This window comes from Nycticebus coucang, chromosome 11, assembly GCF_027406575.1.
Source record: "Nycticebus coucang isolate mNycCou1 chromosome 11, mNycCou1.pri, whole genome shotgun sequence".
Taxonomy (NCBI): domain Eukaryota; kingdom Metazoa; phylum Chordata; class Mammalia; order Primates; family Lorisidae; genus Nycticebus; species Nycticebus coucang.
Genome location: NC_069790.1, coordinates 8,425,079 through 8,451,086, shown reverse-complemented (window position 1 = coordinate 8,451,086; position 26,008 = coordinate 8,425,079). Strand labels below are relative to the sequence as shown.

At 49.5% G+C, this 26,008-nt stretch overlaps 1 protein-coding gene across 4 annotated transcripts in view; it reads right to left on the bottom strand.

Moving 5' to 3' along the window:
• TNS3 (tensin 3) overlaps window positions 1-26,008 on the bottom strand; it is a 296,848-nt gene that overhangs the window by 168,328 nt on the left and 102,512 nt on the right. For 2 of the 4 annotated variants that reach the window (XM_053608816.1, XM_053608818.1), the window contains exon 4: window positions 23,153-23,191. The exons of the other annotated variants lie outside the window; for them this stretch is intronic. The gene's annotated coding sequence lies outside the window, so the exon portion shown is untranslated. The remainder of the gene's footprint in view (window positions 1-23,152; window positions 23,192-26,008) is intronic. 4 annotated transcript variants of the gene reach the window in all.

The following is a 26,008-nucleotide window of genomic DNA, read 5'->3' as shown; positions in this document are numbered from 1 at the left end:
GGTTAGTGGAGGCAGCAGCAAGAGAAAGTGAAGGGGAGCACAGGGCAGGGGCCAGGAGGATGGACACGCCAGGCACAAGCAAGTGCAGAAGCCGCCTTGATGGGAGCAGCCTGACAGGCCCCAGGGGCCCGTGTGCACACCTCCCCCAGCTTCAGATTCCCAGGCGTCAGGTGGAAGGGTTGAAATCAGCGATGTACACCACAGAAATTGAGAAACACCCCACGACAGGGCTTTTTCCCGGAAAGTGTTTGCTAAACATTGGCAGGCATCCTCAAACTTTTTAAACAGAGGCCCAGTTCACTGTCCCTCAGACAGTTGGAGGGCCAGACTATAGTTTTAAAAAAAAACTAGGAACAAATTCCTGTGCACACTGCACATATCTTATTTTTAAGTAAAAAAACAAAACGGGAACAAATACAATCACACCAATGCATGTGGCCTGTGGGCCACAGTTTGAGGACCCGTGATTTACAGGCACTGCCCTCCAGAAGCCTCCATTTCAGCACTTGAGAGGAGGATGGTTGGGCAGAGCACGGGAAGAGTGACTGGGATGCCGTGCGTGCAGGGCTCGACTCTGGGCCTGGCACACGGGACCCCTCAACACACCCTAACTTTTGCTGGGCACATCATGTAATCACCATTGAGGCGGTCAACGGAGGCCAGGGCAGCAGACGAAAGATGGAGCCAACAGCAGCAGGTCTCCGAAGCTGAAGCAGTTCACAGTGCTGAGACAAACAGGGGACTCGTGAGGACCAGCACTGCCTGGCACCTGTGCCACGTAACCCCCAAGACAGGCGCTGCCACCTGCGCCCCCAGCTCCCTCTGCCCAGCTCCTCCCCAGATCTGAAGCTCTAAGAGACAGAACCATCCCGGGGAACAAGGGGTCAGACTGCCTCAAGGATTCTTCTGTCCATTCCTCCTCCTCGGGTGAAGTTTGCAGACCTTTCAAAAAGTTATGGCCATCAGCAAATGACACTAATGAGTCCAAGGACTCCCACTGTGCAGGACAATTCAGTATCACAGCAGCTTTCTCCTTTTCTCCTGCTTACCTCCTTTCTTTAGAGAAAATGATCTCATCTTTCTTTATAAAGATATCTTTTAAAATACACAATTGTGGGCCCAGTTCCTCCCCTTATCGTTCTCCCTGGAGGTGTGCTGGTGAAAGCTTACCAGCAGACCCTGCAGGAAATAAAGGGGGAAAAAGAAGAGAAAAGCCAAGCCAAGCACCCTCATCTGCAGCCTCTGCCCATTCCTGTGGTCAACTGTGAGCCATGGCATAGACTCCAAGCCACTGCACGGGGCCACCAAGGATGACGCTGGCATGTGCACCCAGAAGGCTCTGGAGCTGGTCAGGGACTTCTACCAGGGACGGGTCCTTCTCACCCAAAATAGCTTCAACAGCCTCAAGGGGCCACTCCCCAATTCATGCTCCTTTTCAATTTCTCATTCTCCCCATTAAATTAACTTCTTCACCATTTCTGAAACTCACGTTATCAAAAACCCATTCACCATCACAGTTTTCTGCCACTCAGGAGCCTCGAATGGTTTGTTATTTCTATGGAACTCAACATCACACACACCACTCCCAACCACCACGCAAATCAGCATCCCCAACTTGTCTGCCACCACCTCACTGTTTCTGCAGGGGCCACTAGTGGACACAGCGGGGAGGTCCCAGCAAAGGACCTGGAGGTAGGAAGCCCAGTCACATCTCAGCTCTGTCCCCACCAGCAGGGTGCTCTAGGCTATGCTGGTGAGCTCTGACCCCTAGCATCTTTAGCTACGGAACGGGATATGGACACGGCCCCAGAGTGGCACAGGGGTACAACCCTTGATCCCAGCAGCCCACAGACAAAAGCTTATCTCCTGAGACACCTTGGTGGTTCCTATGACTGGCTGTTGTCAGGGAGCCCTGACACCTATGTCTGCACTGTCTTTTGACAACAGAAAAGAGCCCCTGGGAAGACAGACAAGAGGACACAGCCCTGGACACAAAGAACCCTGACAAACATGAGGAAATACGTCTCCTCTGATCCGTCCTGGGACTCACCAACACAATGAGTCTTATCCCAATAAAATGCCAGTATGCCACGAGTAAGACACATGCACCCACAAAAATCACAACAGTGAGGTCTTATTCAATTTCTCACTGAAATGTTCCATTTTGACAGGTGTGGAAGTTAAGATTCTCAGATAACTGACCTGTCCAAGGTCACCTGGTTCATCAGCAGAAGCCACACCTGCCTGAGATCAGCAGGCACATGCCCTGTGGAAGGTCACCTGCAGTTCTGCCAAAGGGTGACATCACCAGCTGAGCCTTAGGCACCTTGCATCACTTTAAAATCGGGTGACAGGTATATTCTCTAAACTCTGGGGCTTCCATCTGGGAAAGCCTCCCAGGCCAGTGGCCCAGGTCTAGAATGGCCATGCCTCTTAGAGGCCTGACCATTTCCCCCCTCTTTCTGTTCTCAGAAAGGCCAGATGTCCAGTGAAAATTGGAGCAGAAAATAATAATGAGATCAAATCAGTCTGCACTGAGGTAAGCTTTGGATCACGGGGCTGCTCAGACCATCTCTAGCCAGCAGAAGGCCACCACGAGTAAACCCTCTGCATGAGGAGCGGGTGGTCTTCCCACCCTTTCCCATAGGCACACATTTGGGCGCAGGAGGCAGACCCCAGGCACGTGGCGCAGACCCTCAGAGGAGCCCCGTGCAGCAGCTGTAGACAGGGTTCTACCTAGCACTGGGGGGGTGGGGGTGTGTGCTGGCTGGCTCTCAGAATCTGCTGGGACTTCATACAAAACAAGTACTCACTTTCCTTCTTACGATAAGTTATTTTATTGTAGAAAATTTAAAAAGTAGACACATAGGTGAACAAAAAGAAGCAGGTAGAACTTCCTCCCCCTCCCCCCACACCCCAACATGGACTGCGCAGGTGAAGTCTGCCTGACTTCTCTCCACACACTTATTTAAAAACCAAATGGTGGTGGCGCCTGTGGCTCAAGGAGTAGGGCGCTGGTCCCATATGCCAGAGGTGGCGGGTTCAAACCCAGCCCCGGCCAAAAAACCACAAAAAAAAATAAATAAATAAATAAAAACCAAATGGTGCTATATGTGTGTATCATTAAATTTTTTTCTGCACTGTAATTTTTAACAGTGGTGTGGCAGCAAACTGCCCAGAGGGAACCTAATTTCCCCCATCCCTGAGTGTTATCTGGTCTCCAATTTTTCCCTCTTATGAATGAGGCTGTGAGAAATACTCCATGGTTTAAACAGTTCCGAATCCTTCGTGGTGACCTCGGATTAAACACTTGGAGGTGCAATTTGCTTTGCGTCCCATCAGTAGAACTTCTAGAAAGTCCTGTGACTTCTAGGACCACACAGGTCGCCCCGGAGTATAAGAAACATCCAAAAGGTGAACCCCATCCCATTTTTTCTATTTGAGCATACTTGATCCCCTTCCCCCCAAAGAAACTGTCTTATCAGCTTTAAAGGGACCTGAAGCGTCCAGGCAGTTACAAAAACAATGTCCAAAACACGGGGGCAAGAAGGAGAAGGCAGAGCCTCTGATCCTCCCTCCCTCCCTGCGTCAGTGCTCAGGACGGGGCAAACCCTTGGATTTGCCAGAATATATGATGTAAATCCTGTAACAAGAAAAGAACCATGTCAAACCCCCGCGGTCCCCAGCACTTGGTCCAGTTCCTGTCTCAGGACATCAATATTCATCAATGGAATGGCTTGATGAAGGCGGGAGCAGAGCAGTGGAAGGCAGTCCTCGCTGTAATATCATCCAGCATTTCCCGTGATCAAGACCGTAACTTCAAGATTATGATTTTACCACCCTCAGAACCAAGCAAAGACAGCACTTTTTCCTCCTACCTGAGGACCAATAATGCCTGGCACCATGTACTATGGATTGAAATGCATAATTCCCGCAACATTCATACATTGAAATAGTAACACCCAGGGCCTAGATTGAGACAGCATTTGGACAAAGGATCCTTGAAGGGGTAATTTAGCTAAAAGGAAGTCCTCAGGATGGGCCCTTATCCAATCTGACTGTTGTTATCCTTCTATTAAGAGGAGATGAGGGCACAGTCAGAAGACGGTTGTCTGCAAGCCATGGAGAGAGGACTCAGGAGAAACCAGCCCTGCTGCATCTTGATCACGGACTCCCAGCTTCCAGGACTGTGAGAAATAACCTGCTGCTGCTGAAGCCGCCCAGCTGTGGTGCTCGGTTATGGCAGCGTGATCTAAGACACACCCTAGAGCGCTAAGATGCCTGATGGGTGTTTGGAACATGCTGCTGCCAGGACCCTGGGCCCCCAGAGATGCCAGCCTCACCTCCCTCCTGGAAATGAGGGCTGTCCTGTCTGTGTACAGCTGAGCCAGTACCAGCGGGGGCACAAGGGGTGATGCACAGACGGCCCCAACCCCAGTGAAATGTCACTTTCTCCTTCCTGAATGTAGGTCTGGGGGGGTGGGGGTGGGGGGGGTGTCACTGGTTAATGTAATTAGGAGGCCTAGACAGCTTAACAGACATGGCAAAATACTGAAGGAAGAACAACCGGGGAGCAAAAGACACCGGACAACAGACCACACTCAGCTCTTCCTCCATCTAGTAAATTCCAATAAAGTCGACTGGGGACGTGCTTTAAACCAGAGGCAGTCGCAAGAGGTTTTATGTGCATGATATAATTTAATATCACAGGACCTACAGGTGCCGCTAGGAGGAAGGTAATTTACTGAAGATTAACTTCAGTGATATTTTTTTTCCAGCACTTGCTACAGGTACGGCCCTACTGGAAATACTGGAAAACCACAAAAGAGTCTATTTCCCACACTGGGGAAATGTATGGGTATAGTGGGACAGAAAGAAGCAAGGCTGTTAATATAAGATGGTGACTGTGGAACAAAATGCTGAATGTCTAGGAATGGAAAACATTGGAAAAGGACAGACAGGCTCAGTGAGAAGTGGAAGGTGAGCCTTGGCTGGAGGACTCATAAAAGCTGCATTAACATTTGAGCCCCTTGAGTAATCAGTCTGCTTACTGATTGGAATTAAACTCCATCTTGCCCTCCAAGAACCAAACAAATGAGGCCACTCCAAAACTGCTGCTTCAGGCCTCCCAACACCCACTACTCTGCTGGTTACCCCCGTTCATTCTGTCCCCAGTGAGCAGGGCATGCCTGTGCCAGGAGGCTGGGCGCCGCAATCCCTTACTGTTTCCTGTGCCAACTTACATGTTACCAAGTGATCCCTGTGTCTGCTCGTAAACCTGCTATGCCAGTTGTATCAAGTTTAATGAAATACTGCAGAGACCAAGGACACTCAGGTACAAAAAAAGATTTGTTCTTGCTATGAATGCTGATGTCAATGTTTTTGAGAGCCTGAGAAAGGCACAGTCACTAAAGCTTTCTATGTAATCACACTCATGTAAAGCAGCTGTCAAAAAAAAGGGAAAGAATCTATAAGATTCTTATGCTCAGATTATTTCATTAAACTTTCATTATACTTTAAGGAGAACAAGTGGATGCACATTATGTAAAAACAAGATGCAGAACCCCAGTCCCTGGCCTCAACTCAAGGACAGGCAGGTGCTGTACAGTGACAGACGGCCACTCCCACCTGTTTGCAGACACAAAGGAACACTAAGGTGAATGTTTTAAGATTCCACAAGTTCATTGATATTTCAATTTCAATAACCTCCTATACGTTCTGATCAGTTTGAGCTTTGATTGGCTGTGAAAGCAAATCTGTAGTACGTGACAGGCAAGCAGTAGTCACCCCTCTCACTACCGCTGTAATCACAGTGGTAACAATCATGTTTACAGCCACACTGTTCTGAATCCACTCAATCTGCCGACACAATGCACTGAGATTTACGTGCGTCCTCTCTCCATCTTTACAGCAGTCCAGCGAGGCAGGGGCCTCGTCATCCCCACTTGGTGGATAAGGCAGCTGAGTACCTGGTATAGCAGAGAGAGGCTACATTTAGTGAGCAGAGCCCCAGAAGGCAGGCCAGGTCCTCTCCGGGGGATAATCAACTTTCCTACCTAATACTTGAACATCCAAGACCGTAAGCCCTCCTCCACGGATCTTCCAGCCTTGGCCTCACTTCTCCCTGCCTCTCAGGTTCATAGGAAAATGTACCACAACAGGCTCACAGGAAAACCGCTAGCAAGTGGGCTGGGCTCTCTGTTTCTTCACACAGCCAGGACAGGAAAAGGGTCCCAGATTGACAATGGTGCAGTCTGTAAAGACCCCCAATCAGTACCTCGTCAGTTACAGTTATAGTCAGGAACACTGATGTGGACAATTCTGAGCTTCTGCCTCTAAGGGAAGACAGGGCTTGGTTCCTCTGAGCCTCTGGCCACCTTTTCCTCAACTGATCAACACACAACTACTTTTGTCTGTTTAAAGACACCTTACGTGACAGGCACTGTGCGTTCATCAGTGCTGCACTCACAGCCCACCACCCTGGAGCTCACCCTCCAGCACATGCAAATTGTCTGCTGGACCCCACAGCCTCCGCAGGCTCTGGCTGGCCGGCACCGCAGCACCACACTTGGAGGCATTCTAAACAGCAAAATCACCCACAGAAGCGCAGAAGTGGGGACAATGTGGCACTAAGCAGACCGTGAAACAGATAGCTGTTTACAGTGTGAGGGGAAAGAAGGCAGAGAGAACATGGCACCTGGCAATTCCAACTTGGGGCCATTCTGCTCGTATCCTCAAATGACCACAGAGACCTCCTGCTTCATTGATCTCAGGGTTACAAATATACTTTTTTTGAGTGAGCAAATCTGCAAATACAGAACGAACCATTAATGAGGATCAACTGCAACTTAATCTGTAAAGTTGTAGATAATTAATCTTTTATTCACTTAAGTATCTCAAAAGCTTGCCACCTCTAATGTCCCCAATTAATAAACCTGTCATTATAGCATTATTCAAAGCGTCATGATCACAGCCAAGTCCATGTGTAATTTTTAACTGTGTGACTCCATTTGACACCTAACATGCCTCATGTTCCTACAGGAAGCACAGCCTTGGAGGACCCCTTCCAGGTAGGAGGAAGCTCGCATGCTGTGGATATTTTCCTGTAAAGATGAGTACTTCCCTTCCAGGTGTCTGACTTCCACCTGAAGACTTCCACTGTTTTGTCCCTGCCTCCTGCTGAGAAGCTTGAAGCACTTCCTCGGCAGAGATGCTGAGAAATCTGGCGTAGGGAGGTTTTCTGGAGCATGAATGAGAAAACCCAAAGGTCCTGCACTCAGGATGGAAAGCACAACAGCATCAGGGAATGGACGGCTATCAGGTGGAAGGAAAACGTGAGTGACAGGCCCGCCAGAGCTGCTGAGCCGACAGGACCCCCCAGGTGGCCCAGAGCCGCAGCCCCACCCGCAAAAGAAATTTCCTTCTAGAACAGGCTCAACAAACTTCAGCTTGCATCAGAACCACCAGGAGGGCTTGTTTGAGCAGAGGGTTGGGGGCCCCACCCCAACATTTCTGATTCAATAGATGTGAAGTGGGACCAGAGAGTTGGTACGTCTAAGCTCCCAGATTTATGTGGCTGCTGCAGATGTGGGATCACATTCTAAGATCCACTGACCTAAAATGTTTGTGCATCAGCTTGTTTTGTGCTAACAACCCTGTCACTTGTACAGTAGTACAATGCTGGCCTCTTCACAGCATCCCTTGCCAGCATTTTCACTCAGCCTCCGGATGACCCTGGGAACAAACACTGCAGCCTGCTTCTATTGTCTGAATAGTACCAATAAAGAGGAGCTCAGTACCTCATCCAACTCCAAGTGCATTTCTGTCTTCAGTTTTCTGAAGTTTTCATTCTATTGAGTTAAAACCTGCCGTCACTGGGCAGCGCCTGTGGCTCAGTGAGTAGGGCGCCCGTCGGCCCCATATACTGAGGGTGGCAGTTTAAACCTGACTTTGGCCAAACTGCAACAAAAAAATAGCCGGGCATTGCGGCAGGCGCCTGTAGTCCCAGCTACTCGGGAGGTTGAGGCAAGAGAATCACCTAAGCCCAAGAGCTGGAGGTTGCTGTGAGCTGTGACACAACAGCACTCTACGGAGGGCGACAAACTAACACTCTGTCTCTCAAAAACAAAAACAAAAACAAAAAAACCTGCCCTTACTGAGAGAGTCAGGGCCTTGGCCCTACTTCTTTCCATAAGCAAATCACATCAAGGGTGATCCCTCTGGGGAGGGATTTTGGGGGGGGGGGGCGAGTAAGAATGCACCTGGCTAGCACTAAACAACCCTTTATTCAGAATGATTGTTTTTAAAGGCTTTATGAAGCAAATGTTGCCATTTTCAAAAACAGCCTGTGAACTTTGTGCTGAGAACTCAGCAGGTTTGGGGTGAAACACATCATCAATAAGATACATTGTGGAGCTGCTGAGAGAGCGTCTGCCCAGATGTCCAGAGTCCAAGGCCACCCTGGAGACGGGTAGGCAAGTCTTGAGCCATTAGGTCATGGGAGATAACCGCCAGAGGGGAAAGGCCAGTGCTTTGGGGAATGCCATTGTGTAATTCATGTGATATGATAAAATAGCTTGCGGCCACTAGGCCTCAGCCCCAGCCAGCCTAGGCTTGTGCTGCAGGACTTGGGCATCCTGAACAAGGCATCCTGTGAAGGAGAAACCAGGTACCCCACCCACCTTCCGGTTACCAACTCCTTCCCCAAACTGTATCCAAACACCGATCCCTCCCCTCACTGGCTCATTTTAAAGGTATCCCCAGAAAACACACCACTTCCTGCATCAGTATCTCAGTATGCATCTTTAAAATAAGAACTTTTTAAAAAATTACTTCAAACCACCAGCATTGCAAACCATAATTCCTTAATGTCACAAATCTCTTTGTCATACATTTTGTGAATTTTTTTAATTTTGTTTTATAGTCTGATTTACAGTTTGAATCAGCATCCCCCAAAAAGGCAAATGATGTTTGTTTAATACGTGTCTTCAGTTCTTCAAGGTAAGTTCTTTGTCCCTTTTTTTGCAATCCATTTGAAAAGGACTGGGGTTATTTCTGCACAGCAGAACTTCCCCCACCCTGGAGTTTGCAGACCCCTCTGGCATGGCTGCATAGGTGGCTCTGGCCCTGTGTGACGGATCTGAGGCTGGGTCTGATCGTGCTTTGATTTCTGGCAAGGACATGGCTGAGAGGCATCATGTGTTTTGGGTGAGGACACAGGTGGACATCTCTTTGGTGACAATGCAGGTCACCAGAGCCAAGAGCCAGCCATTCATTTATTAGGGCTTTGAAAGAGGCAATAGTTTAACCGTATCGCATTTTCAATGTTTATTAGCCGGAATTCCTATTTCAATAAAACCTTCCCTCTTCCTCTGTTTGGAAACCCTGAGGTACGGTTTGTACAAGGAAAGGAAGGTTAAATGTTTGATAGCTTCTCTTTAACTACCAATTTTCAAAATGAGCTGGTTCCCAAGCACCCTCCAAAGGTAATTAAGGAGTTCCGTTGTTGTTGTTTTTTAAGTAACACTTTTTCTAAAGTCTACTGTAGTCAGAAAATTATGTCTCAATCTCAAGTACAAAGCTAACAGTGATTACAACCTGGACCCTATCCCACCCTGTCCGAAAGTGAAGCCCCTGACTGTTCATTCTGGAAAGAAAAGGTGACAGGCTGCCGGGCATGGATACCCACGGGCCAGTAGAGGGCCAGGGTGGGGGTGTTCCTGCTCATCTTGCCAGGAGAAGCATTAGCTAAATGGAGAAAATGTTTTGCTAAGATGGAAAATACCCACACAATTAAATATGACTGTTATATTGACCCTGTACATGTGATAAGATTTGCAGCAAGGATAAAACTATTTTTTTTATAATAAATAGTTTGTTAATGCTCTAGGGAAAGTGCATGTTTTAAACAAACCTATTTTTTCTTCTTTTCTTTTACTTCTTTTTTTTTTTTTTTTGGAGACAGAGCGTCACTCTGTCATCCTGAGTAGAGTGCTGTGGCATCGCCATGGCTCACAGCAACCTCAAACTCTTGGGCTCAAGTGATTCTCTTGCCTCAGCCTCCAGAGTAGCTGGAAGTATAGGTGCCTGCCACAACGCTCAGCTAGTGTTTCTGGAGTTTTGCTCAGCCTGGTCTTGAACTCCTGAACTCAAGCAATGCACCTGCGTCAGCCTCCACCCCCCACCCCACCACCCCCCCCCGGAGTGCTAGGATTACAGGTGTGAGCCACTGTGCATCCTATTGAACACACTTATTATAAATGCACAAGGAGACTCAGACCATTGTGACAGCATCTGTGATGACCGTGAGCCACTGAAGAGGGGTCCATGGTGCTGGCAGCTGACACCCATGCTCTGGTCCCCAGCCCTATACAAGCCCAAGTAGAGTTATCTCCCAAAGGCTCACCGGTGCTTTTAGAGACCTCAGAAAACTGTCACAGGCACCAACTTCTCTGAACGGGGACTTTTGGTGCCACAATCAGGCATCCCTCACATTGGAAGATAAGAAAAGATAAGGAAACAGGCCACATGCAACCCAGGAGGAACCTGACTGGCTCTCTCACTTTCCCTCCCAGGGGATACAGACATGAGGCTAGGGACGGGTGAGGGCAGTGCCATGTGTGGTGTCCTTGACGGGTGCCCCTTTTGCAGGTACAGCAACAGGTAACGCCTGCCCTGACCTGGGATGTGTGGTGCTACCTGGTCACATGCTAACTTCTTTTCAGGGGTTTAAAAAACTAAAGACTTAATTCTCCCCTTTCAACAGCTGCTGCTATTTTTACCACCAATCACACACAGCCACTGCCTTCAAGGGCCTTTCTACATTATGATTGCTGTAGCATCTGTGACATTAGGAAGGGGGATGAAGGAGAGGAGGGAGGGAGAAAAAGAGAAAAGGATAGGGGAAGAGAGAAAAAAGGAAAGAAAGAGAATAAATCCTACTCAAGCAGATTTCTCTATGCATTGCAGGTATCCAATTGTCTATTCATTCATTCAAAGCATTGCTTTTGGGCAGGTCCCTGGGGGAGAAGCCATCTGTCCTGCACTGGGGACAGCATGTCAGTATTTAAGCCGAATGTGCCTTTGGAGCAACCCCAAACCCACTGCAGCAGTTAATGGTCAGGGCAGGGGGAATTCAGTGCCTGTGTGTCACACACCTAGTGGTACAGATGTAGACCAGTCGCTGCTGGTGACACCGGCCTGCAGCCCAGGCCTCCAGGGCCTTGTTAACCATTAGCCAAGCCTTTGTGTTGGAGGTGGTGTAAGCTGACACCCTGAGTCAATATGTTCCCTGCTGTTGACTCTTCACAATCCTCTCCTCCTGCAGAGGTGGGGACAAAGGCTTCAAGAACAGTCTCCAACCTGTGGGCTTTCAGAGCCAGCTACAAAGGCAGTGGGCATGTTTGTGTGAGGCTCAGTGTTGCTGGGTGTTTTTTAATTCCGTAAGGGTTTTCTCTCTTTCCCAGGAGGTCAGGGAGCTGAGACCCAAAGGCCTCTGGCTGGGGTGAGGACTTCTCCTGAAGGAGGTTCTATACTGGTGCGAAGCCTCCTCTCTAGGGCACCTTTCCCAGAAATCCAGGCAATTTCCACTCTCCCAAGCTGGAACTAGCTGGAGGCCAAGACGTTATTTTAGGCACAGAGGGAATGGTGAAATCAAAGAGAAGGATGAATCAAAGTTTAGCCTGTGGTTAGCGGGGGTGAGGAAGCCATAGACATCCCATGAAGTCTATATCCGAGGGTCACAAGGGCAGTTCTGCAGATGCTTTGAGGAGCAGCTGGATAGAGAGGCTGGGGGCAAAGGTCAGGGCCCCTTTCCTGGTAACTATCTGCAAGAAGTGGTCTGGGCTCTGATCTGCAGTCATCCTGGGTCCTGCTCACCCATGGAGTCCTTTAGGCTGGAATGGAGACGGGGGCGGGGTCTTCCTTCCATGGGGGTTAGCGGGAAGGCCTCATAATGGCACAGTGCCGAACCACTGCAGGCCAGCCCAATACATCCCCAGGCCAGGAGGGCTCCACAGGTCTTTCCTGGGAAAGCTCTGGGGTGAGGGAGAATTTACAATGCTGCCCAATCCAACGCAAGTTCATAATTGGAGGCTCCTATGGTGGGCAATTTCCACAAACATCTCATGCTGTCACTGCAGATTCTCAAAATCGGATCCATCTGAACTGTCTGGGGCAGTTTAGAGAAGGGGCCACGGCCAGCCCTGCAGCAGCCTCCTCCACTCTGTGCTGGCTCCACTGGGGGCCCATCCCACTGCCCAACTGAGTCTGCAGCAGCTTCCTCCACTCAGCACTGGCTCCGCCAGCGGCCTGTCCCACGGCCCACATGAGGCTGCAGCAGCCTCCTCTTTACTCTGTAGGCCAGAAAGCAGTTCCAGAAATGCCTGGGGAACACGACATGCAAGGGGAAGGGAGGTGCCCACTGTGCGGATTCCCTAAGGCTGCTTGGACACACCACCAGCTGGGTGGGTTCTTTCACGGCTCCGGGGGCTGGAAGTCTGACGTCCAGGTATCACAGGGCCTGGCCCCTCTGATAGCTCTAGGACAGGATCCTTCCTGGTCTCTTCCACCGTCTCTAGGCTGCCACGATGGGATTCCTCATCTCATCCACGCAGCACTCCCATCTCTGCCACCGCCCTCCGTGGCCTTCTCCTTGCAGGCCTCCGTTCCTCTTCGCTAAGTTCACCAGTCACTGAACTCAGGCTGACCCCATCCACTATGGCCTGCCTCATGCTCATTGTTATTCCAAATAGGCTGTATTTATTCAGAGGTTTCAACTGGAAGTGAACTGGGGAGGAACACAACCCCACTCACTTCACCTACCCTACAATGGCTCTCGGGAGTCCATAAGAAGAAGACAGACACCAGCTATTTGTTTCTGAGTCTAATGTTCTTCCCACGTGTTGTCTCCTCACCTGAACACCCAGGTGTGAGGTGAACTGGGAATGGTGTCCCTGGGCTTGCCCTTTTTATTGCCGATACCTACTCTGCTCCTGACAAGAGAAAGTCACATGTGCGAGGAAATCAGAGAAACCTTCCGGGGTGCGAGGAAATCAGAGAAACCTTCCGGGGGGCGAAGTGCAGAGTTAAGAAGAGGCAAGCGTGAGGGCTGACCAGCACGGTGGGTCTATGCCCGTGTTCCACCAGCTGCCTGTCACGAGTGTGCTGGGAACTCAGAAGAACACGTCAGAAGCAAGTGAACTATAAAGCCGTCGCCCGGCCCAGGCAGGAGAGGTGCTGGTGGCTTCAGGAGCTGGGCTACAGGTGAAGTGAGGGAGCAGGGGCCCGGCCCACACCCAGCACATCTTCACTCTGTCCTGCTTACTGCCACAGAGTAAATCCTGGACACGCTGCCAGTCTGCACCTGCTCCAAGGAAACAAGAGAACCAGAGGGCACTGGGCCCATTCCCTCAACTGGGGCTAAGACAGGACCAGGACCTGACCCATGGCTGCCTAGGCCATAGCAGCTGGGGAAACGGGCTGGGGCTCATCCCTCAAGACAGGACAAGCCCTGCACAGGCACTGCTGGCATACAAGGGTCACCCCTGCAGTAGAGACGCTTCACTCTGTGGGCCTCACCCAATTCCCACTTTCTAGCTGTGTAACCTCACATGCATCCTAACCCCCTGATCTGAGTGCACCTGCCCACACATCCCTCATCTCCCGAGCTTCTCAGGCCCACAGCTCCATCCTCCTCATGTGTCTCCTTCTGACAAGTAATCTCCATGGTGCCCTCTGATGCCCCGTGCTACATGCCAGTACCCCTCTGGGACAGCAGAGTGTCAAGGTGAAATCTCAAGAACGCAGCACCAGTTTAACACTGCCATCGCTGGCTGGGTCTCAGCCAGCTTTTGCCAAAGCTGCAGACATTGCATTTGCCTCTTTTGACTGAAAGCAATGCCTAGACTCTGACCCAGTGGAATTCTTGAGACTTTTCTCTCTGCTTCCTGGAGATCAAACAGACTAACTGACCTGATGCAACTGAATTTTATCATGACTCTGGTGAAATGAAGACTCCGGATGAGACGCACAGAATCTGACAGGGGCAGCTGTGGCCCAGACCCAAGGCGCATGCCCACACGCACACACGCAGGTAACTTTCAGCTGAGACCCTGGTGTGAAGTGTAGACACTTGTCTCTGTGTTTCTGAAGTGAAACCATCTATGAGCAGGAAATTACCAGCTCTGGCTTTATGGGCTATGAGGACAAGAAATTCAAGTCAAGAGACTCCTGTGAAGTCTTCTGTGACAACATTCACACAAACAGACCATGGTGGGCTACGCCGTCAGAAGACACCCACATAGCCCCGGAGCTCAAGGTCACCCAGACGGACCATCCTAGATCAGGGATGCTCAGCTCCTCGTCACAAAGCCCCCCACCCTAAACTTGAAAGATGGAAAGTTTGGGTGTTTCGGTGCCACTAAATTTACAACAAAGTAAAAGGGAAACCATTAAAATTATTTCTCTTCATTCATCAACCACTTGGGGAGCATGACACAGCTCAGGGGATTTTTGAAATAACTCAGTATGTCTGAGAGACTCTCATTCTGGAGACACAGGATGACAGCAGGCAGCCCTGAGCCGGCTTCCTGATGGGCACAGTCTGTCCTGAGCTGAGCTTGCTCCTCAGTGGCTCCCGCTGGGTGGCTGTGGGAGTTTAAGCAAATCCTATCGAATGAGGTCCCGACAGGTGTACAAGCACACATAACACACTCAAACACAAGACACCACACACATGCATACAACACACCCCATGCATACAACACAACACATACACCATGACACGGTGCACACACACGCCGTGCACACATACACAACATCTGCACACAAAACACACACAATGCACACATGTGGCCCATCTGTGCACATCAATGTAAGAGTGTAGTTTGAAAGCCCCAGCCTTATGTTGAGGAACATGGCTCCTGATGTCACCTTTGAGAGAAACAGCCCACCGTCTTCACTTTAATAAACAAAGAGAAATAAAGCCCCTATGACTCAGACCTATTCTTATATGAACGTCCTCCCCTCCCATGTCAGAAATCACAGTGGCCGAGCAAGAACAATTGGAGTGCGCGGCGGCAGCTCAAGGGCCCTGCACCTGTTCCTGAGCTGAATGGCTCCCATGTCAGGGAGGCGGCCTCTGGAAGGCAGGGACATGGTGGCCCGGGGGCCCTTCTGTAAACAGGAAGCACTTCTGTAGAGCTGGCGGGGGAGTGGGTCACACATGGGGACTCACAGTGTCCTAGTGAAGGCCAGAGCTGCACCTAAGGCCATCAGGAATCACTAGTGTGCTAAGTATCAATCCGTTGGGCAGGGTATGAAGGCAAAGATAGGAAGGAAAAAACAAGTGACACTTTGTCTTCGAACTTCAATGAAAAGCCCTCAGGCCACCATTTAGGCCACTGTTAAGCCACTGCATTATGAAGAGACCAGCAACTAGCCAGGACAGACTCACATGCACACACTGGATGGTTCCTCCTCATCTCCAAACAAGGGATCCTAGGAGTCACTGTGTTCTGACTGCCATCATCAGTGCTGTCACCCTCGGGAGGCAGGGGATGGACAGCTCTGGAACTCATCAAACTGGCTCTCTCTCATGAGACGGCAAGACAACAAGCTCAAAAGCAAACAACCAGCGGCAAAGCCTGTGGGCACTGAAAGACCTCTGTGGCATCTCGGGTTCATGGAACAATGAATCAGTCTTTTGTCCAAGTATTGTGTTGTTTTCCGTGTGCCTGAACCAGAACTAAGAGTTTAAATTTGTTATTTCATTTGTTCCTTGCAAAGAGGAAGGAACAAATGTTCCTTCCTGAGAGGAAGGTGGCAGGGCTCCCATTTTGCAGAAGAGGAAGGCAGAGCCCCCAAAAGTGATAGGACTGAACGCAGGGCCCACGGCTTCCAGCGTCACAGTCCAGTTCTAGTCTGTGCCTGTAACTGCTATTACATGTGAGCATATCCGTGTACACATACTCGGTGTACACACTCGGAGTGCCTGTAACTGCTATTACGTGTGAGCATATCCGTGTACACATACTCAGTGTACACACTCAGGGTGCCCGTAACTGCTATTACATGTGAGCATATCCATGTACACATACTCGGTGTACACATTCAGAGTGCCTGTAACTGCTATTCATGTGAGCATATCCGTGTACACATACTCAGTGTACACACTCGGGGTGCCTGTAACTGCTATTACATGTGAGCATACCCATGTACACATACTTGGTGTACACACTCCAAGTGCCTGTAACTGCTATTACATGTCAGTATATCCGTGTACACATACTCAGTGTGCACATTCCAAGTGCCTGTAACTGCTATTACATGTGAGTATATCCGTGTACACCTACTTGGTGTACACACTCAGAGTGCCTTTAACTGCTATAACATGTGAGCATATCCATGTACACCTACTCAGTGTACACACTTGGAGTGCCTGTAACTGCTATTACACGTGAGCATATCCGTGTATACACTCCGAGTGCCTGTAACTGCTATAACATGTGAGTATATCCGTGTACACATACTTGGTGTACACACTCCAAGTGCCTGTAACTGCTATTACATGTGAGTATATCCGTGTACACATACTCGGTGTACACACTCCGAGTGCCTGTAACTGCTATAACATGTGAGTATATCTGTGTACACATACTTGGTGTACACACTCCAAGTGCCTGTAACTGCTATTACATGTGAGTATATCCGTGTACACATACTTGGTGTACATACTCCGAGTGCCTGTAACTGCTATAACATGTGAGTATATCCGTGTACACACACTTGGTGTACACATTCCGAGTGCCTGTAACTGCTATTATATGTGAGCATATCCGTGTACACATACTCAGTGTACACACTTGGAGTGCCCGTAACTGCTATTACATGCGAGTATATCCATGTACACATACTCGGTGTACACACTCCAAGTGCCTGTAACTGCTATAACATGTGAGTATATCCGTGTACACATACTTGGTGTACACACTTGGAGTGCCTGTAACTGCTATTACATGTGAGTATATCCATGTACACATACTCGGTGTACACACTCCAAGTGCCTGTAACTGCTATAACATGTGAGTATATCCGTGTACACATACTCAGTGTATACACTCCAAGTGCCTGTAACTGCTATTACATGTGAGCATATCCATGTACACATACTCAGAGGGTCACCGAACCGCTGGATCCCAGGCTCAGACTCCACTGAGAAGCCTGGCCACTCCCACCACTGTGGATTGTGGTTCCCTACAACATGATGCATCCTCTTTATGACCCAACAGACACACCGCATAGAAGTGTAACACAGTGATATCAGCAGAAGATAAAGCCCGCAGTTGTCACTTCACAGTTCTAATCGCTGCATCAAGGGCCTTGGTCTCATAAAGCCACAGGCCCTAACACAGCTACCTGGCAGCAGCCCCTCTCTGACATCGCTAAGATGATCCTCCCCCCACAGTACCTGTGAACAAGCAGGAGCTTTGCTGCCCAGCTGGGTTCAGGACGTGCCCACAATGGCTTGCTCCACACCTCCATAATTTCCACATAACGTATTTTCCTTTCTCTGCCTATTCTTGTTTTCCCTCCTTTCAGACAAGGGACATGCTGATGACTGTGGTTTCCTTTTTACCGCAGCTCCCAGGAAATTCAGACCCTGTGTGCAGGTGTCAATGTCTAAATTAACATTTACAAAAAGGGGTTTGCGGGCGGCGCCTGTGGCTCAGCGGGTGGGGCACCAGCCCCATATACCGAGGGTGGCGGGTTCAGGCCCAGCCCTGGCCCCTGCAACAAAGAAAAAGATAGCCGGGCATTGTGGCGGGCGCCTGTGGTCCCAGCTACTTGGGAGGCTGAGTCAAGAGAATCGCCTAAGCCCAAGGATTTGGAGGTTGCTGTGAGCTGTGTGACGCCAAGGCACTCTACCGAGGGCGATAAGGTGGGACTCTGTCTCTACAAAAAAAAAAAAAAAAAAAAAAGGGGGTTTGCCTCCCAGTGCCTTTCTCAACCCTACTTTGAGTCCATGAATTAACTGAACCTCACATCCCACGAAGTAAGATGATGCAGAAGATTGTGCTACTAGAAAAGCAAGAGAAAAATGGACATCACAGGTCAGCAGCCAGTTCAGGTCACCATCAGCAGAAGTTTCCTCCCTCCTCGTGTGTGAACTGCACCAGGTCGTCTCAAAGGCACCCTGTTCCTGAAGACAAATGAGTCTCACAAAGTATAATGTCACCTTAGTGGTGACAGATGTCCCTACAGTCCACTGTCAGCTGTTCCACAGCCAGCTCCACCCATCATACCCTCTCTCTGCCCAGAACCAGAGAATTACACCTGAGAGTTTCAGAACCATTTCCCCAGCCAGTGCTACCCCAGGAATTTTGGCAGACTAGACAGCTCACCACGTTAAAACATGCTAGAATGAAGCTATTCTCGACCCTCTCATGGCCCTCAGGTTACATCTGCAGAGCAGAGGCAGGTGGTACAGGGGCCAGGTGAACACCAGGTGGGGGAGGGGCCCCTGTGCAGGGCAGAGTAGAAGTGCAGCCCAGCCGAGGGCAGGTCACAGAGGGGCATGTGGGGGCCGCTGACACCTTGGGGACAATAGCAGGGCCAGCCTCCAAGCTGACCACCCACCCCTGCTTCGGGGGGGGGGGGGCGTCCAAATTAAGCAGTCCACCTGCTCCCAAATCTGTGAGGCTGAGGAGTCCCAGAGTCTAAGGATGACAGGGTGAGCCAGACAGACCCTGCGGGGACGCCGTATGTGCTGCCCCGGGTGGTGCTGGGCCTGGGTGTGGTGTGACAGGAACCATAGGGACCAGGCATGAAGTCAGAACCCAAGTGCGGCTCCTTCGTGGGTAGTGTGACCTCGGGAGGGTGTACAGTGCGACCTTGGGAGGTGTGCAGTGGCTGGGATCCGCTCGTCCTTCTAGAGAGATTATGAGAATTAGCAAGGCACAGAGGCCTAGAAACATCCAGCCCAGCCTGAAACACAGGCTAATTTCCTCCCAAGTTCAACTAACAATGTGAGATTTCTTTTTCCTATAGAACTTATCCTTGATTTTAAAATGTGGCTCATCACAAAACTGGAAGCAATACCAACAAACGTGTCTTGTCTCTGAAAGAACAGAAAGTGTCAGGCCCACAAAGGAAGCCAAGGCTGGGCTGGCGACAGCCTCTTAGTGTCTGTGTGACCTGGGAAGTGTCCTCATTTTCCTGAGCCCCCATGGGTGAATTCACAGAGCAAAAACTCAACAAATGGTAACAAAGGGAAAATTAAAAACAGCTCTTAGGTGGCCTGGCCAGGCAAACCAAGGGCTCAATGATTCCCAAGGTGGCATTCAGGATTATAGTCTTATCTGAAGGTGCCTCCACGCCCATCCATAAGTGCTAGAAGGTTCTCAATCCATGAAGGACCAGGAGGGAAAAAAAGAAAGGATCCCGTGCCTTCTGCCCTGAGAAGTGACACCATGCAGGGGAAACTCTGCCTTCCCTGCTCTATTAAGCCAGGCTGCCCAGCACCAGGAGGTAGGAGAAGACACAGGCTGGGCTGAGCTGCCACTACACCATCTCAGTCTGGAGGACAGCCCTGCCCTGTTTTAGGGAGAAAGCTCTACTCAGGATAAACATATAAGGAAGCTGGGTCTCTCGGTGATGAAGGCCCTGTCCAGGACCACAGGATGCCATAGAGGAAGGCAGGCACTCAGGTCCCCACCAGACCACACCCTCACACGTGGGCCCCTGCACCAGACTGAACTCACACTTGAGCTGCATCACCCTTTGGGGAGGGTTGTGAAAGCAGATTGCTCGGCTCCAGCCCCACAGCCCCTAATCAGCAACTCTGGGGTGGGGCCCGAGAGCGTGCGTTCCTAACAGGTACCGGGGAATGTCGAGGTGCTGGTCCCAGGACCTGCCAAGTTGCAAAAAGTAACAGAAAGCTTAGTAAAGAGTGGACTTGTGCAAGGTCATCTCCAGGAAATATACATATACACACATTCATATACACATAAAAATCACACCCCTAATAAACACACACACCTATACCTTCAAATACATAAAACAATAACATAGGGCGGCGCCTGGGGCTCAGTGAGTAGGGCGCCGGCCCCATATACTGAGAGTGGCAGGTTCAAACCTGGCCTCGGCCAAACTGCAACAACAACAACAAAAAAAAATAGCAGGGTGTTGTGGTGGGCACCTGTAATCCCAGCTACTCAGGAGGCTGAGGCAAGAGAATTGCCTAAGCCCAAGAACTGGAGGTTGCTGTGAGTTGTGATGCCACAGCATTCTACCGAGGGTGACAAAGTGAGACTCTGTCTCAAAAAATAAAATAAAATAATACACACATGCATTCATAGAATTACATAATCCACACATACATACTCACATGCGTAGAAAAATTACCTACCATACATATATCCACATTTAGTAATTACACATGTAATACGCATATACACACATTCATATGCATACAATAGTTATGTATAATACACATTCACGAACATAACACAAACTTCCATATACATAACAATTTTACACATATTTGTATATGTTATCAATACATACATAAAATACATATTTTAATTCATATACATGTAATGATTGCATGGTTATAATGTATGTATATTATATGTATATGGATTCATATACATATAATGATTACATATATAAAACACATACACAGCATGCAGGAGCCAGGATGGGCTGGAATGAGAGCCAGCTCTCAGTGACCAGACCTGTGAAAAGGAAATAGTGAAGCAGGGACCTGCTGCAGGCATGGGATGTGCCCCGACAGACAGAGAGGCTTCTCTTTCGAACCCTGGGCTCCAGGGACACAGTGACAATATCCCAGCAGCTGGGCCAGGCCCTTGGGGTTCTGCAATCAGCGCGTGACTCCTTTAGACACGGCACACTGGCAGGGCACTCCTGTGGGACTGTCATCCAGGGTGCACTGACAAAAATCTGATGTCAAGAGAGTAGCTGGGAAGAGGCTGAGCTGCAGACAGGTCCTGGGGAGGGGCACACAGATCGGAGGCCACCTGGGCCTCTGACAGGCCCAAGGCCTGATGGCTCTGACAGCCTCAGCTCTTGATACTGCAACATATTTTTTAGGTTTTGAGTGAGTTGTTTTTGTTTTTTTTTAAAACCTTCCTGTGACCTCAAATGCATATTTTGCTCTCACAGAATTACAAGGAGGATAGTCACAGTACCTGGACTGCGGATGAGGCATCTGTGACACACCTGACCCCTGTCCATCCCTTTTGTTTAATTTCATCCTCAGCTAAGTCAGACAGCACTTGGTCCCCACCTCGGGAGGAGACCAGAGCAAGGGTGGCAGGGCTCACATGGTGCCCAGCCAGTCAGTGTTGGAGTCAGCCTCTGACCTTGGCTTCCTCATAACAGGGGAGCTGCCACACTGATCAGCCCTCGGCCAAGGCTCTCAGAGGATGTTCTACTACACCCCAAGACAGAAACAGCCCTAAATCTGGTGGCCGCTGGGCTTTCGGCCCACAGAGACATGGAAGGCAGGAAGACTGGCAAAACCCCCAACAGCACTCTGGATTCTCCGCAGGGCAGAACCAGAGAGGGCCAACAGCATGAAGCCCCTTTAGTTTGGGCCGTGTGGGAAACACATCTGCCAGGTGCAGGCTCATCTGTTTCCTTCCCTCATGAACACTACCCGGGCAGCAAGAGGCTGATTCGCATTTGCCTGCCTTGCAGTCCCCTCTGATTTGCAATGAGATAAAACGGTTCTGTACCCTGCTGTTCAGCATTGCCTGGTACCCAGAGGCCCACAGGCCTCTGGGAGCTGCTGTTGAGTCATGAGAAACAAGGCTTAAGGCTTAACCATCCCCCCCCAATGGGTATACAGCAAAGACAACAGCAAAAGGTATCATGACATCAGAAGAAGCTTCATTAGAAAAGCAGACCGCAATTTAAATTTACCTAATAATAAGCCAAAGAGAAAGAGCTAGCAAGTGTTTACCTCCAATCTGATAAAAACATGACATTTGTCAGAGATGAATGTCTGCAAACCACCGCACCAGGCTGTCCACAGCCACCCTGTGATACAGGCACTACCACTTTCCTTGTTTTCACCAATAAGACAATGGACTTGTGGTGTCCTCACTTTATAGCCGAAAAAACTCAGGCTCAGGGAAGATGAACCCTGCAGGTAACTATTACTGATCTAAAAGACCGTTCCTACAAAGGAGGGCCAAGTCTCTCCTCCTAAGAAAACGAAGCCACTTTACTCCAATCAGATGGCCATTATTAGAACACCAATAAACAATACATGTTGGCGCAGATGCAGTGAAATGAAACACTTACACACTCTTGGCGGGAAGGTAAATGTGCCCAATCTCTCTGGAAATCAGATGGAGATTCCTTGGAGAACTAAAGGAAGACCTACCATTCGATCCCCCAATCCCACTACTCAAAGGAAAAGAAATAATGATATCAAAAAGACACCTTTACTCATATGTTCACCACAGCACAATTCACAGTCACATAGATACAGAGTCACCCTAAGTGCCCACGAACCGAGGACTAGATAAAGAAAACGTAGTGTAAGCGTTTGTGTGTACGTGTGTGATACATATATATATATATATATAAATAACACATATATATATCCATAAAGTTCACGTGCAATTTACTGTGTTAAACTATGTGCCCTGGATGGGACTGAAGGGCATTATCCTAAGTAAAGTAATTCAGGAATAAAATACCAAATCATGCATGTTCTCACATATGTGGGAGCTAAGCTGTGGGGATGCATGGTCACACCCAGTGGTATAATGAACAGTGGAGTCTCAGGAGGGGAAGGATGGGAGAGAGGTGAGGGATTAAAAAATGCACACTACTCAGGTGACAGCTACACCTAATGCCCAGACTTCATCATTTGACAGCCCATCTACATAACAAAACTCCACTTGTACCCCCTAAATCCATTGAAATCAAAAAAGGAAACTTTCTTATAACATAAAAAAAGGAAAGCCTAGGCAAAAAGTGAGTTCATAGTGGTCAGAAATCCCTGTAAGAAGCTCTGGAAGCTCCAGGTCAAAGGGAGGGTGTGGGTCCTAGTGGGAGGCACAGCAGAGAGACTTAGTCCCCCAGGATGGCACAAGGGCCCCGATATAGGCAGACTTACCTGTTCCAGCTGGACTTGCACACAGCAGGGAATCACCACCTTAAAGGGAGATGAAACAGATAAGCAAATGGACTCTGCAGAAAAACCTGGCATAATTATCAAGCCAGTCTCCCAAAGGCTGAAACTGCCTATAACCTCATTGAGAGACACACAGCTGTAGTTTGAAGACCCACCAGCCCCAGAGTTAATAGAGTCCAGGTTTTTGTTAACTTTTGGAAAGTCCCAGTTCTTTCTGAGAATTTCATGAAAACCCTAGAACCTCCCCCTTCAAGAAAAATGCACGTCACTCACAGATACAGAATTTTGCCTCCACTTTCAAAGAACTGGTGGACTCCCAAGATGGAAACTTCTGAGACAGCCAGGCCCCTCCTCATGGGGAGTCTGGGAGCCAGAGGAGGAGGTGGGGGGCTCAGTCTGGTGCACTCCCCACCCACCCACCCCGGGGCTGTGTTCTCTGCAAAATGGGCAGCCTTTTCTGGAACCATTTGCACAGTGGAACTGAAACCAGTCTGCATGTGGCTATGTCAGAGTGCCTGTCCCGTGCAGCCAGAGCAGGGGATGGTCCAAAGAGTTTCCTTTGACTTAGACACAGTTCCACATCTGAACACTGCAGGTACCTTCTTTGCAGGGTAGTTCTATCTGGCACAGAACAGGGAGTCTGCTCCCAGGAACAGGGAGCTTCCCTGAGTAGAGGGGCTGAGGGGAGCAGAAGTGTCGTGCTATCCCGAGGGGCCCACCAGGATCCTGGCACCTGCAAACAGGTTCCAGCTCCCGGAGCTGCCTCACTGCTTAGCTTCCTCCTGACTGCCCCCACTCTAGACCCCTAACACTTCCATTCTCAAAGAGTTTTCCGAAAATGTGCAATAGAAGGAGAAATCCCAAGGATCTGACTAATGGTCCTTGTGGTTTGGAGTGGGCAGCATCATGACCTTGATTCTTGCCGGAGTGACTATTTATAGCCCTCCTGCTTATCTTTAGCAGTAAGTTACTCAAAGAGTATGTGACACATGGTCATTCGTTTGTCTGGGACATATCATGACTCGGAATCTGACTCACGTTTGCACCCTGGGCAGTAATTCTGCCACACGGCCCCCTCCAATTGGCTGCCCTGTCCTCACTCATACAGCAGCCACCAGCAGGAGCACAACTTTTTCTTTTGTGTGACCTTAGCTCCACATGTACATATTAAAGTTCTATGAATGAATGAGGGAATGACCAAGCAAATAAATATAGGGCAAAAAAAACAAACAAACAAGTGTCCTTGGAATAGAAGCAGTTATAGACAGAACCTTATGGGATGGTGGTGGCAGCGAGTCAAGGAGACCCCACAGTCAGTAAGCCCTGTGATTCAATTCATCCCAAACACAGTATTCCCTCAACAGATGTGCACCATGGTGACTCACCACATGTGTGACATGCAGGCAAGAAGGGGTGAACAGGGGGGCACAGGGGGGTTTAGGCAGTTAAAGTGCTGTTCGTGGTGCTATAGTGGTGAACACTTGTCATTATGTATCCGTCCAAACTGACAGGAGGTACAACACCCAGAGTGCACCCTACAGTAAACTCCGGGCTTTGGTTATTAATACTAAATCAATATTGGCTCATCAAGTGTAACAAATGTACCACAGGAAGGCAAGATGTTTATATAAGAGGGGCAGGCAATGTCTCCAATTTTTCTGTAAATCTGAAACCATCCTAAAAAATAAAGCCTACCAATTTTTTTTAAAAAATTCATTTTCTAGTAGCACATGCTTATTGAGAGAATAAAAAGAAATGCCCTATGCGGTATCAGAAACTTGAGTTTAAAAACAGTGGCCGTTGAGGGATCAGGTCCAGGGCCAGGTGTGTTCCATGTGGCCCGTGTCCCCCTCAGCTAGATGGGCTGCAATAACACGGCCCAGCTGTCCTGGCCTGAGGGCATCCTCCTTGAGGGTGAGGTGAGCCGGCTGCCCGAGTCCCGCCTCCCCGAGGTCCAGTCACGGCCGGTATCACTGCACATGTCTGATCCATCACCTGCTCAACACATTTTTACTGAGCCTATCTCCCACCAGGCAGGACCCACTGTTCTTCAATAAACAAAACAGATCAGTCCACACCCCCGCAGAGCTCTCACATAACACAGACTGCAGACATGGGACTGCTGTGAGAAAGTAAGCTGGGGACACAGGCAGGCGAGGGGCTCCCTGGTTCCACAGAGCAAATAACAGAGCCCCCAGGCCACATCCTATCAACTCAAACTCCCCACTGTTTTCACATGTGCTGTTGTAACAGGAGAGACAATAAGCCTGTATGGCAGAGAATTCGAAAATGAAACATACAGGGAGTGCCCAACCCAGCCAGGGCAGAGCCACCTGCTGACCAAGAGAACCTCTCTCTCCCAAGAACTGCAAATACCTAAGTCAGTACAAACCGTGAGCAAGCGAACACCTCCCTGGACAGAACCACGGGACAGCCTGCCCAGTCCAGGATACCCATGTGTCCTTATTCCAGACCTGCCTGTTCAGCACCGAGGAACATATGAAGGCTGAGCTGCCTGCGCTGGGCATTGGGTGTCTCCTCCTGCTCTTCACGCAGCTTCTTGGGGCAGGGCTGAGAAGCACACAGTGCCAGGGCTCACTGGGGCCGCTGCACCTGCCCCTCCGACCTACAGACTCACATGCACCCCATGTGGAGAGCCAGGCGACCTAGCCTCGCCTGCTTCTCTCCCACTCCCAACTCCAGCTCTGATCAGAGCACCCAGCACTGTTCGGCTTTTGCTCTCTCACTGGACAGAGGGAAACGCCGTGGGCTGGGATCATTTCCTCTTGGCCGGCCTGGCCTTCATAGCATGAAGGAGCTGATGGCTCTTTAACATTT